At 36.5% G+C, this 10,876-nt stretch overlaps 1 long non-coding RNA gene across 1 annotated transcript; it reads right to left on the reverse strand.

Annotated features, from left to right (window-relative positions):
* Window positions 1-355: 355 nt before the first annotated feature.
* Window positions 356-8,717, reverse strand: LOC145107810 (uncharacterized). The gene is made up of 3 exons (XR_013707985.1): window positions 8,276-8,717; window positions 8,070-8,184; window positions 356-7,712 (listed from the first exon to the last, which is right to left on the reverse strand). It is a non-coding gene; the product is annotated as an uncharacterized LOC145107810 (long non-coding RNA).
* Between the last annotated feature and the right edge of the window lie 2,159 nt (window positions 8,718-10,876).

The following is a 10,876-nucleotide window of genomic DNA, read 5'->3' on the forward strand; positions in this document are numbered from 1 at the left end:
AAAAATATTTTTGTGCGGAATTTGGTCCCAAAGTACCAAAAAAAACTTAGTGTTTTATTTAAAAGAGCGAGACAATCATCCAATTAATAATATCATAAGATCAAATGCAACATCACAACCCGAGACCTTCTAAATATCATTGTTATATTCTAAGCAAGTCTTAAATATCTATTCTGAACACAAGTCAAAATAAGTAAAGCAATAGAATTTCCAAATTAGAATAATTGATGTTTGACTCATTCAGAGTAATGATAACGTGACATCCCTTATTTTTCATAAATGAATAAAATTTTTCTTTATGACTTCAAAACCGTGTTGTCTTTGTTTGCAGAAAGTCCTAGTTTGACAAAACATATTGAGTAACAAACTTTGTTTCAAAATACCAAAAACACTAAGGATGTCATAATAAATACACAACATATGTTACAATATAAAGACATATTTGTCCCGAATACTATTATAAGTTGTCTCTTATTCACTCAACATTCCTATTCAAGTTCCAACGACTTTAGTACCGCTACCTGTAATGCATATAATTTGAGTAGGTTAGGTTTGGGAACCTGATGAGACATATTGGGTTTTCAATCCCACAATATTATAATGATAATAAATCATATTCAAATATAATCCTGCAAACACAAACGTTATCAAACAATACATATATGATATATCCCCATGATAATGCACCACTAGTTACCCAACCTGTCAATTCTCACATACTGATCCTATAACAATGATCCATTGAGATCTAACCTGACGGATCACTATAAGCAATGAGTAGACTATACTGCTTCGGGGATCACTATAAACAACGAGTAGACTATACTGATTCTCGTTTTCTTTTGATAATTGTAACTTTCGCATACGAGCTCAGATTTTGACGATCTTTATACTCACGAGTTAGTATTCACAACTACAACTTTAATATAGATTATTTCATTCTTTTATAAAAGTAATTTAAATATTATTTATATACAAATAACATTTATATAAACACACACGTATTACGAATTCTTATTTATTTAATTATAAGAAAATTTACATTATTAGCTAGCGTAACTAAAGAATCTTCTACGACTTGATTAATGAAAAAAAGCGGGCGTTACAGATAATGAAAATCGTCATACTCAACCAACTCCCAAAAGTAATATAAACCTAATAATTTCTAAAAACATTGTTAAACCAAAGAATAGAGTAGTAAGACTCAAATAGCCAAGAGAAATAATATATAAACTCATATTCACAAACAAGGATATAAAAACTATGAAGGAAAACCCAAAAAATTTAATAACTCATAATTTCTATTCAAAGAAGCCAATAACCAAATCCAATATTAAGGGCTTAATTACAAACCCACAACATATAGCAAGGGAATTAATATTTCACAATCCCAAAATAAAGAGGTTTAATAATCCATAATTCCAAATAAAATGTTTATAATCCATAACCAATATCCAAAAGGGTTTATGAAACCATAAACTCAAATAAAGGTTTAATCTTTTAATAAACCAAATGATAAAGAGTAATAACTCATAAGTGATCCTAGACCTTAATCCTCAGCTAATTATAGGTATATTAAGTAATTTAGTTTCTAATTAGTTGCTAATTATTTTGGTAGTTATCTATTAACCATAAATCTTACTAAACATATTTTTTATAACTTATATAAAGGAATAAGAGAATACTATAGTAGATTCAGATGTCGATTGGTATAATTATGAAAACAAGGAAATTTTGGATAGAAGCCCCATATAACCTTGTTGGGAACAATAGGATAGTCACACATACATGTGACCTGTATGTTTCACCCAAAACATCGACTAAAAACTTATCAAATTCAATCCTAACTGTTCCAAATTAAGTTGTAACACTCGGTTTCAAATCGTTTCAATATTCGGGGTCGTGACCCGATTATCGGTTATCATAAGGCTTAGGGCCTTAGGGAAAAAGGTTATTGGCCCTTTTTGGATGTGGGAGTTATAGATGAAGTAATCCGAGTGTTCGATTGTGTTTCGAAGCCCAAGGGTATAATCATAATTTTGGCAGTTCGGGCCTTTATGAATTTTGGGTCTTTGTTCGGTAAGTTTTAAGGTGATGGTGAGTTGATAGAAGTATAGGGCTTCTCGTCGCCTTTCCGTAGATATAAAGTTTGCTGGAAATGAACGTAGGACGAAGGAGTTAGGGCCAAATGAAGTTCAAGTATTTTGGAGCTTGGTCGAGTACGCGGGGTGTACTCACCAAGGACGCACGGCGTAGTGGGATTAATGGCCGCGGGTCCTTTTTGAGTACGCCGGGGCGTACTTCCTTCATCATGAAACCCTAAATTTGTGGGTTGTACCCTATTTAAGCTATAATTTAGCCTTTTGTTGCCTTGTTTAACCAACCTCCTCACCCTTGAAAACACTATTTCGTTCCTTAGCCATGGTTTGGTGCTTTTGAGCTCTTATGAAGCTTTTGTGGAGGATTTTGTACATCTTGAGGGGAAAGAAGAAGCTTGAAGACTCATTCTTTGGAGGAGGGCTTGAAGATCCAGTTTTAGCACCTCCTTTTGGTGGCTTGTGAGGTAAAAAGTTCAAACCTTGACATTTCATTTTATAGATCTACTCCTTGGCATGTTTTTGGTCATTTTGGTTGGTGATTGGGTGTGAAGGCCGTTTTTGGAGCTTAGCTTTATAGATATGGACATATTAAGGGTTCCTTAGGCATAAAGGTGTAAAATTTATGGTGGTTTTGGTCTCATGAAAGTATTAAGTCATTTATTAAGCTCTTTTGAGCTCTAGAGCCCCATTAAGCCATGCATGCACATAAAGTTGTCAACTTTATGTGATTAACCACCTTAAGGAAGTCAAATTTGGGTTTGGATCGAAGTCTTAATAGATTAAGAGCTAATTTGGAAAGTTGGCCAAAGTTGGTGAGTACGCGGGGGAGTATAAGCCTGTATGCATCGCGTACAATCCCTTTAAGCAGTACGCTGAGCGTACAAGCTGAGTACGCCCCGCGTACTCAGCAGGCTTGGGTTTCGTTGTTTTGGGCTTCAGCTTTGGAGTAGGATGGGCTTGGTTTTGGGCCATGTTGGGCCATCAGAATTTTATAGTTGGGCTATTGAGAATTTATGGGACACTCTTGGGTGAAGGATCATGGAAAGGATTGGGCCCAATTTGGAAAATTGGGCCATAATTGGGCTTTGGATTATTATTTTAGATTTTGGGCTTTTGGTAAATTGGATTGGGCCTTGGCCTTGGGCCAAGTCAGAGGAAGGGTAAAAATGTCTTTTACCCTAATTTGGACTCTTAGTCTGTGTCATGACCCGATTATTAATTGGATGTCATTTTGGTATTTGATAGCACGTAGATTTTAGCGGATTTGCAGTCAGCGATTTATCTGTGGTTTCAACTGTTCTATGGGTTGAAGGCACCAATGCCGGCCCATTTGGCTTATGTTATTGGAAGACCAGGGGTGGCCCTTGGCATTTATATGAAAGACCCGGAGGTGGCTCCTGTCAAATCTGTATGCAAGACCAGGGTTTAGACCTTGGCAGCTAAGTAGGTAGTTAGTTATAGATTGTATGATAGTTGTCTTTGTGATGCTTGCATGGAAGACCAGGAGGTGGCTCCTTGCACTTTTCTATAAGACCCAGGGTTTTGCCCCCCGGCCTAGCAAGGGAAGACCATGATACGGATCGTGAAATAATAACAAGACTATGGTTGGCACATAGCACCTTCTATTGCATGTATGATAAGTATGATATGTATGATGTGTATGGTATGTGGTATTTTGGGGAAACTCACTGAGCTTTGTGCTTATAGTTGTTGTTTATGGTTTCAGGTACTTCCAGTTCGAAAGGAAATGGTCCGGCTTGATCGCAACACATACACCCATATTTTCCGCAACCTTGTGATTTTTGGATTGTACTCTGATAACTGTTTTTATTATAAAATACCTTTAAGTGTTTGAGTAAATGATAAATGGGTGTTCTGGTTGTTTTAAAAATGAAAATTTTACCTTGATATTTTGTGACGTTACATGAGTTTAATGGCTACTAAATGTATTTGAGTTTGCTTAAACTTCAACTAACAAGATTAGAACCTAAAACACATGGAATATAATTTTCATATGAAATTGGAATCATAATCATCATTTTGACATTAAGATCAAACTCTCATGAATTCCATGGAAGCTCAAAAATCATCCAAAACTTATTGTACAACCATAGATGCCTAGGATACTTACATAAACATAAAATGACAGTGAAATATAATGTTTTAATACCAAATTATCATCATAACACCAACTGAAACTGTAACGCCCCGATTCTCAGGTATTGAATTAATATAAGAATTTTCTTGTTTTCAAGGTCTACTCGACGAGTTGGTTGCCCTGCTCGTCGAGTAACAGCGGGTTGGTTCGCGTGTTTTAGTGACCTACTCGCCGAGTCCAATAAAGGACTCGACGAGTAGGAGCTGGCAGATGAAACCCTAAAGTTTGGGGTTTTGCACCCTATTTAAGGATCACTTATCCCCCCTTAGCCTCTCTTACTGCTCCCCTCGAATTCAGAAACCCTAATTCGTGTTGTTCTCTATATTGGTGTACTTCTTAGCTTGGAAAAGGGATTTTGGTGAGGAAAGGTTTGAAGACCAAGAAGCTTTGAGCAAGGAACAACTGGGGATCTAAAGTCTACATCAGCTTATCACCATTTGGAGGTATCAAGTCATCACCTTGAGCTTCTTCTAGTTAAACCCCTTTCTATATTGAGTTTTGGGACCATTTTGGGCATTTGGTGTTGCATTTCGAGTGATGAACCAAGATCTGAAGTTGCAACTTCAGATCCAGGCTCATCTTGGCCCTTATCATCATAAAGTCTCAGTCTTTAGCATGTTGGTGGAGCTCTTTTGCCTAGAACCCCTTCTTTAGCTTGTTTTAGGTCATTATCACCTTGCATGCACGTAAAGTTTGCAACTTTACGTGATGAACATGCCTTGGGAAGCTGGATCTATAATATGGAGCCTTAGCATGGCTTAAAAAGCGTCTGTATGGATGAGGGATTGAAGGGACTCGACGAGTCGCAAGGTCGACTCGGCGAGTCATATGAAGATGGTTATGAACTCGTCGAGTTAATGAACAACTCGGCGAGTCCGATGAAGATTGCCTTGGGCTCGGCGAGTCAGTCGAATGACTCGACGAGTCGGCTAGGATTTTTCCCAATCTTTGGACACGTATGAACTCGGCGAGTTAAAGGGAAACTCGACGAGTCAACCAAGGATTTCACGACTTCTCGAGTTTAGGAAGGACTCGGCGAGTTGGTGAACTACACTCGACGAGTCGAGTCAACATGGACTATTGACTTTGACTGTGGACTTTGACTTTGACCAAGGGTTGACCAGTTGGCTTCTGAGGGTATTTTGGTAAATTGAATATTGATAGCAAAGGACATTGGTGAATATAGGTGTGGGAGTTGGAGCTACTTTTGGAAGAGTTTAACACTACCTTCCGAGCTACTTGCGAGGTGAGTTATCCTCACTATACTCAAGGGTCTAAGGCACCAAAGCCGACCCTTTGGATTGTTATATGGTTATGTTATGCTAGTATGATCTGTTAGATCGGTATCCTAGAGGGTAGGATAACATTATATGATATGTGGTATGATCTGTTAGATCGGCATCCTGGTAGATGCGATGGTGTTATGTGCTATGTGGTATGATCCGTTAGATCAAGTATTGTCTATAGACTATTATGTGATTATTTGTTATATGTGCACATGTTTGTTTGGCGGTTGAGGCTTATCTGCTTTGTGTGAAAGCCAATAGACCTGGGCATTCCAACCTGTTGGTTGTGGGCCGTGAATATTCCATCCCGAGGATGACTGCACTCATAGTATGTGGGCATTCCAACCTGTTGGTTGTGGGCCTGGGGTATACCATCCCGAGGATGATTGGACCCATAGTATGTTGGCATTCCAACCGGAAGGTTGAGGGCCTGGGGTATTCCAACCCGATGGTTGACTGGACCCATAGTATGTTGTTTATGATTATATGTGTATTGTTGCAGGTATGGGTATTTTGGAAAACTCACTAAGCTCTCGGGCTTACAGTTTCAGTTTATTGTTTCAGGTACATCAAGGATCGCGGCAAGGCGAAGGCGTGATCGTACAGCCTCTCATGTTTTGTTTATGTTTATGGGAAAACTCTGATATTATACATTTTGAAAACAAAGTTGTAATGATTTTTAATGGTTTGAAATGTTTTTAAAAGTTTTAAATCGGCTTGAATTTTTGGGTGTTACACTGATGATCAGAGAGCTGCTGTTACTTGGGAGCAGTTCAGGGACATGTTTCACGCCCGTTACATTCTGCGGGTCGAGCGGGAATGTTTGTCACAAGAGTTTCTGAGTTTGAGACAAGATGGGGAGTCGGTGACAGAGATCACCCGTATGTTCACTGAGAGGACGATGTTTTGCCCGGAGTTTCCTTCCGAGCAGGCTCAGAGGACCCGTTATCTGAGCATGCTCAAGACGGATATCCGTCAGTTTGTGTCTAATAATCAAAGTCATTTGCTCTTTACGACTTGCATCCGGAGTGCAATCAAGAATTACCGAAAAATATTTTGATTTTTTATTTTTATAATAATTGCACTTTTTACTTCGGATGCCAACAATTCAATTAATTCGTTTTGAATTTTATGACTAAGGTAATGAAAGTGACTTTTTTTATCTTGAATAAGTTGAAAATGGTGTTTCATTATTGGATCAAACTCAGCAATCATTTGAAGTACACCTAAAAAGTTACCATTAGATTTCTTATATATTTTTTCATTAGTTCCACGAAAAGCCAAATTATATTCAGCTAAACATTTTACAACAGCAATAATTCTTATCAAAACTTCTTTCCAATGTTGAGTATCTTTTTTTATTCTTTCTTGTAACTCTTTATCAATTGTTTCATTTTTCCTTAACCTAAGTCGTGTTTGTGTCCAAGTTTTTAAATTAATCATGTGTTCAGAACTATGTTCATGTTCATTTAATTTTTCACTAAGATGTTTCCAATCATTAATTCCTTTGGTTGCCAAATTACTTCTAGATCTAGCTGTTTTAAATAACTTACAACAAAAACAAAACACTTTATCAAGTTCTTTTGATTACACCAACCACTTTCTATCATAAGAGTCACCATTCCTTAATTTACGAATATAAAATTCACAAGAAAAATGTCTACCTAGTGCATCTTTTGGAAAAATTTTGTTATTTTCAATTTCCCTAATAGGCCATTTTTCTACAAGCAAATCTTTCATTTTTAAATTTAACTTATCCCATACTCTTGGATCAAAAATATTAATATCACTAGATTTATCAACAAAATCATTATTTTCATGATCATTAGAATTTTCAATAGGTTCATTAGAAGTTTCAATTGGACCTTTAGAATTATCAACAAAATCATTAGTTTCAACATCATTAGTATTTTCATCATTATTTTCATTTCTAACAAAATACTTATTTAAAGATCCTTGTAATTTATTAGTAAGATCTTGTTCTTTTCGTTTTCGTTTTCTATTTTGAGCACCACATGGTTGTTTTCTAGGAAACATATTTAAACTTCACAACAAAATTTAAAAATCAAAAAGATGTAGTAACAACAAAGAAGGATACAACCTGAGATTAGCAATCCGTGAGATTAGCAATCCGTATCCACAACCTGAAGTTAACAATGTATCCACAACCTAAACAAAAAAATAGTATCTTTTAGATTTTCAGAAATTAAATTAACATATTATTCAGAAATCAAAAACACAATCAGATTATTCAAAAATCAGAATTTAAAAAACTCAACAGATTATATTCATCCAATTATTCAGAATTCTGAATTAACATCTCAGAAAAATCAAAATAAGAATTCATATCGCATCTCAAAAAAATCAAAATCAGAATTCATATATATCGCAATGTACATATCACTATATCAGATTCAACAATAGACATACAAATAACTTATCAGATTATATAAAAACAATCAAAATCAACAACTTAATTTGATCATAAAGCAAGAGCAGTAGAAGAAAAAGAAAGAAAAAAATTACCTGTAAAATTAATGAAGCTTAGTGTAATCTAGGATCAACAACACTGCAAGTTTGCAATCTTGGATCGGATGAGTTGGATGGAAAGTTCACTTCTCCAGGAAGCTATATAAAAAAACTGAAATTTCAAAAACTTACTGGATTAGGAGTTATGCAAGAAATTTTCAAGTAGGTTATGCAAGAAATTTGAAATATTAGAAAAAACTTACTGGATTGATTAGGAGTTAGGACCTTAGGAGGACGAATTCATCAATAGCTGTATCCACCTTTGAATCTTCGCTTTAAGTCTTTAGCACAACAGAATTAGAGCAATAGATAAACTAGTAGGGACGATTCAGACATTCAATAGAGGACGATTCAGGAAAGAAAGAAAGAAGAAGTAGGCGATGGCGAGAGAGAGAGAGAGAGAGAGAGAGAGAGCCAGAGAGGGAAAGAGAAGCGAGTGTTGAAGGCTGAAGTGGTGAATCGGATGAGACAGGGCAGTATGCGATGGCGATTGGCGATCGATACAGACTAAATATTGATTTTAAACTATAATCGTCCATGTCCATCTCCATTCTCAAGAAAGGACGCCTCGTGTTCTTCATCTTCAATTATTGGAAGTTTAGATCGAAGAGTCGGATACCGTTGTAGTTGCCGTATTAGGTCTCCAAGAATCCGCTGCCCTCTTAAGTCTTGAACGGGATGGATTTTACTGGACTAGTCTTCTTAACATGGCCCAAATATACCATAATACCTATAAGAGGCTTTGAAAAATTGCTGCTCCATTATAAATTGCTGCCCTGGGCCGTGGCCCAGCTCGCCCTGGGCTTGGGCCGGCTTTGATTATAATATGATATGTGTTTAAAAAATAATTAAATAAATAGATAAAAATAAATTAGTTAAATTTTTATAAAAGAACTGTTGAAAAATATTAAACAATTAATATATTTAATTAGCATTAGCAGAAAGAAAAAGAAAATTTTTAAGATATAAGTAATTCAATCATTGAAAACGTTCTTATTCAATAATCAATTTGTCCGTCAAAATATTCTTTTATTTAAAAACAATATTAATTCACACTTTAGTCTTGTGGTATGCATATACTATTTTTAATATTCGAAGTATGCATTATCTATCTTTGTTTAAATAAAAAAAATGCAATAATAAATGTCATACGCTCTTATCGTGCTCATGATGAATGATAGGTGTTACTTATTTTTTAGAACAAATTACAGGATGGTCCTTGAGCTTTTCAATTTTTCCCTGATATGGTCCCTACAAAACTTTTTTCCCTGAAATGGTTCCTACGGAGCAAACATTGCACACAAAACGTCCTTATCACTAACTTTGGTAAAATATCCTGTTAAGTATATGTGAAAAGACGAACATACCCTTTGTTTTATTTTTTTATATTTATTTTAATATGTTATTAACTTGAAATAAAAAAATGGGACTCTCTCTCTCTCTCTCTCTCTACCCTCACCACTCTCCCCTTCCCGTTTTTTTTCACCACCGACCAAGGAAGAGGCTGCCAGCCACCGGAACCGTCCCTTCCTTCCTCTTTCTGTCGCAATCCAGCTCCACAAACACCCCTACAACTGTTGTTGTCCCCATCGATCTCCGCAGCCCTGCCAAAATGCTTGGTTACCAGAAAAACGAACCAGAAGAAAGGATGTTGTTGCCTCCGATTTGCCCCCCTCCACCTCCTTCTCCAGTCGAGTAGCATCACCCTAAACATCCTATGTTTTTGTTCTGCTCGATCCTTGCCTCTCCTTCTCTTTCTGTTTTATTGTCGGACAAAGAAAGAAGAACCGATGAGGGAGCTGCCGGAGCAGCCCCTCGTCAGCACCGCCGTCGATACGAAAATCACCGGCTTCCACCTTTCCCTCTTCCTACTCTGATCGACAAAACCACCAGTAACCATTCCTTCCATTTTCTCGGCGGCTCCTTGACCCTTCAATCCAGTTGCTTCCTTTCCCCTTTGATTGGTGGTCGCCGACAACGAGAAAAGAACCATAGATGGTCGTCGGAGGTCGGCTGCTCCTCCTCGCAATCTGCTTGACCACCGGAGCTTCCCGATCACTGCTTTCCATTTGTGTTTCTCTTTTTGCTTCTCCGATCAGACAATAAACGGGGAACATTTCCCCATCGTTTATGTTGCTGGATCTCTAGTGGATCTACCATCGATGCCCGAGCAAAGGAGAGAGAGAGAGAGAGAGAGAGAGAGAGAGAGAGAGAGAGAGAGAGAGAGAGAAGGACCATTTGTGGACAAAGAACAAAGAGTATTTTCGTCATTTATAATTATTTAACAGAATCTGTTAACAGAGTTAGTCATAAGGGCCTTTTGTGTGCAAAGTTTGCTCCGTAGGGACCATTTTAGGAAAAAAAAAGTTTCGTAGGGACCATATCAGGGAAAAACTGAAAAGCTAAAGGACCATCCGTGTAATTTGTTCTATTTTTTATAAATAGGCTGATTTTGTTTATGTATTATCTTTGATAATCAAATTAACCATTAAGCTAACAAGGAAACATGTGTAACATCATACAAAGTGTACGAAAATGCATACAATATATAAAAGACTATATTTTAGAAAAAAAAAATATTACTATAGTAATTTATCTGATACATTAATTATTTATAAAAAGTTGAAAATAGATAAAAATTGTTTACCGATCAGCTATTTGCTCATATTAAAAGAATATTTGTTTTAACTAAAGTTGGCAATGTGACAACCCATGACATGATAAGAAACGAAATTGGGTTGAAATAGAAATTTGAATTCGTGTTTGTATTTGTGTCGTTTACATATCAAATGTAAAAAACACGA

This window comes from Lactuca virosa, chromosome 4, assembly GCF_052849685.1.
Source record: "Lactuca virosa cultivar CGN04683 chromosome 4, Lactuca_virosa_CGN04683_v6, whole genome shotgun sequence".
Classification (NCBI taxonomy): domain Eukaryota; kingdom Viridiplantae; phylum Streptophyta; class Magnoliopsida; order Asterales; family Asteraceae; genus Lactuca; species Lactuca virosa.